A 3,628-nucleotide genomic window follows, 5' to 3' on the forward strand; every position below is an offset into this window, starting at 1 on the left:
TAGCTGTTCTCAGCGAGGGGCTCTATCGTATTGACATATAAACACCCATGCCGACGTATGGAGTTGTAGTGTAGCGGGAGCAATAGGGCTATTAGATGGCACACAAAAGTAATTCATGAGAAACAAGCCAACTTTGGTAACGTCAACTTTATGTTCCATTTTAGACCAATAGTTAACCACTAAATGCCAAATTAGAGCATTCCACTTCCATTTTTAACTTAGTTGACTCACGGTTCATACAACAACTTCAGTAACGGTCCAGTATACACACAAACAGCACGACATAAAACCAAAACTTCAATTACAGCGCCGCTCTCCAGGCTGCTGGTTAGCCAGCTATGTAGGAGGATATCGAGAATCTGGTTCCGTGGGCTTTAGCTCTCAGTTTAGACATATCTTTCCAACTTTGGTCCACATATCTACAGCTCTGGAAAAAATGAAGAGAGCACTGCAAAATGATCCGTTTTTCTGGGTTTACTATTTACAGGTATGTGTTTAGGTAAAATTTACATTTTGTTTTATTCTATAAAACTGACATTTCTCCCAAATAAAAATATTGTCATTTAGAGCATTTATTTGCAGAAAATGACAACTCAAAATAAAAATTATGCAGTGTTGTCAGACCTCGACTAATGCAAAGAAAATCAGTTCATATTCATTTTTAAACAACACAATACTAATGTTTTAACTTAGGAAGAGTTCACAAATCAATATTTAGTGGAATAACCCTGATATTCAGTTACAGTTTTCATGCATCTTAGCATGCTCTCCACCAGTCTTTCACATTGATGTTGGGTTACTTTATGCCTCTCCTGGCACAAAAAACTCAAGCAGCTCAGCTTTGTTTGATGGCTTGTGACCATCCATCTTCCTCTTGATCACATTCCAGAGGTTTTCAATGGGGTTCAGGTCTGGAGATTGGGCTGGCCATGACAGGGTCTTGATCTGGTGGTCCTCCATCCACACCTTGATTGACCTGGCTGTGTGCCATGGAGCATTGTACTGCTGTAAAAAAAACAATCCTCAGAGTTGGGGAACATTGTCAGAGCAGAAGGAAGCAAGTTCTCTTCCAGGAGAACCTTGTACGTGGCTTGATTCATGCGTCTTCACAAAGACAAATCTGCCCGATTCCAGCCTTGCTGAAGCACCCCCAAACTTCACAATGGGTGCGAGAACTGAAGAGGTCTACAGGCCAGTCACTGGATCCCAACCTGGGGCACTACATGTTGACTAATTAAAACAATTATAGTAACTATTCATCACTATTATGGTTTATTATTCTAATGTATTCATCAAATTTTGTCAGTTAAAGATGATATTTAACTGCACTCTAGAGTGTTGTAGACCTATATCTAATCCTTAAAGCATACATCAAATAAACAAGTACTTACAATTGTACATACTTTGTGAGAGAGAGAAGCAGAGAGAGTGTGTTTTATTTTTCCTTGTCAGCCACCCATCATTGCTTTGTCAATCTTGACAGGCCCAGTGTATGCACTGCTGGGTGAGGCTGTCAGGGGCATTGGAGTGCATGGCAGATCTGAAAGAGATATGCACAAAGTGACAGTAAGTATACAGCTCAACAACATGTGTTTGTGTGTGCACATCTGTTGGTGTGAGTGAGCGTATGTAATAATTCTGAATTACCTGTATCCATCTGGAAATCGACCAGTGTATCAGGAACTGATGCAGTCAGTAAATGAAATACCACAGCAGAGGACTTCTGTGACTGCAGCTGAACTGCTGGGGGTGGCAGATCTAAAAGAGACAGGCACAATTTTCTTAACTGACAATCATGCAACTAAAGAGTGAATGAATGTAAGGCCTAGACTGAATCAGATCAAGTGTTAAATGATGATAGCAGACACCCAGACCTTGTGTTATCTTACATTTCCTCAATAGGAAATTGTACCTTAAGCCAACACTTTTTCCTGGTCTTTCCTGCTGGGGATTGGAGGCTTCAGGTGTGGGAATGGAGGACTGAGGGAATTGGGATATTAACAATAATTAGAGAATTGCTGATGATAAACCATGGATTCTTTGGTTTAACAGACCTAAACCATTTCCCTTGCATTGTCAATAAGGTTTCTGAACAAACCCAGGTGCAATATAATTATGGCCCCTGGTTGGTTTTGTGGCGCTGGTCTGATTTCCCATAGGGAACACTGTAAACAGGAAGAGGTGCATATTACTTCGCCCAGCAGCCGTCACTGAGCTAGCAAGCTAAAGTTAGCTAGTGAGTTGCATAAATGTTTCAGTCCGATTTAACTTATCTTACTATATCAGCATGGCTTAACATAGTTTATTTTGGTTTTGTCCTCGACATTCTTGCTGGATATGTGATGTTTGGAACAACTTCAAAATATGACGTTTGAGAAACATGTCTGAATGTCTAATTCTGACTTGAGACTTTTATTTATTTATTTCACCTTTATTTAACCAGGTAGGCTAGTTGAGAACAAGTTCTCATTTGCAACTGCGACCTGGCTAAGATAAAGCATAGCAGTGTGAACAGACAACACAGAGTTACACATGGAGTAAACAATTAATAAGTCAATAACACAGTAGAAAAAAAAGAGAGTCTATATACATTGTGTGCAAAAGGCATGAGGAGGTAGGCAAATAATTACAATTTTGCAGATTAACACTGGAGTGATAAACGATCAGATGGTCATGTACAGGTAGAGATTGGTGTGCAAAAGAGCAGAAAAGTAAATAAATAAAAACAGTATGGGGATGAGGTAGGTAAAATTAGGTGGGCTATTTACCAATAGACTATGTACAGCTGCAGCGATCGGTTAGCTGCTCAGATAGCAGATGTTTGAAGTTGGTGAGGGAGATAAAAGTCTCCAACTTCAGCGATTTTTGCAATTCGTTCCAGTCACAGGCAGCAGAGAACTGGAACAAAAGGCGGCCAAATGAGGTGTTGGCTTTAGGGATGATCAGTGAGATACACCTGCTGGAGCGCGTGCTACGGGTGGGTGTTGCCATCGTGACCAGTGAACTGAGATAAGGTGGAGCTTTACCTAGCATGGACTTGTAGATGACCTGGAGCCAGTGGGTCTGGCGACGAATATGTAGCGAGGGCCAGCCGACTAGAGCATACAGGTCACAGTGGTGGGTGGTATAAGGTGCTTTAGTAACAAAACGGATGGCACTGTGCTAAACTGCATCCAGTTTGCTGAGTAGAGTGTTGGAAGCTATTTTGTAGATGACATCGCCGAAGTCGAGGATCGGTAGAATAGTCAGTTTTACTAGGGTAAGTTTGGCGGCGTGATTGAAGGAGGCTTTGTTGCGGAATAGAAAGCCGACTCTAGATTTGATTTTAGATTGGAGATGTTTGATATGAGTCTGGAAGGAGAGTTTACAGTCTAGCTAGACACCTATGTACTTATAGATGTCCACATATTCTAGGTCGGAACCATCCAGGGTGGTGATGCTAGTCGGGCGTGCGGGTGCAGGCAGCGAATGGTTGAAAAGCATGCATTTGGTTTTACTAGCGTTTAAGAGCAGTTGGAGGCCACGGAAGGAGTGTTGTATGGCATTGAAGCTCGTTTGTAGGTTAGATAGCACAGTGTCCAAGGACGGGCCGGAAGTATACAGAATGGTGTCGTCTGCGTAGAGGTGG

At 41.8% G+C, this 3,628-nt stretch overlaps 1 long non-coding RNA gene across 1 annotated transcript; it reads right to left on the reverse strand.

Annotated features, from left to right (window-relative positions):
* Positions 1 to 459: 459 nt before the first annotated feature.
* On the reverse strand, positions 460 to 3,144 carry LOC149983191 (uncharacterized). Its single transcript, XR_016495918.1, has 2 exons — positions 1,648 to 3,144; positions 460 to 1,540 (listed from the first exon to the last, which is right to left on the reverse strand). It is a non-coding gene; the product is annotated as an uncharacterized LOC149983191 (long non-coding RNA).
* Between the last annotated feature and the right edge of the window lie 484 nt (positions 3,145 to 3,628).

The sequence above is a fragment of the Oncorhynchus mykiss genome, chromosome 5 (assembly GCF_057628025.1).
Source record: "Oncorhynchus mykiss isolate SJ-2025 chromosome 5, ASM5762802v1, whole genome shotgun sequence".
Classification (NCBI taxonomy): domain Eukaryota; kingdom Metazoa; phylum Chordata; class Actinopteri; order Salmoniformes; family Salmonidae; genus Oncorhynchus; species Oncorhynchus mykiss.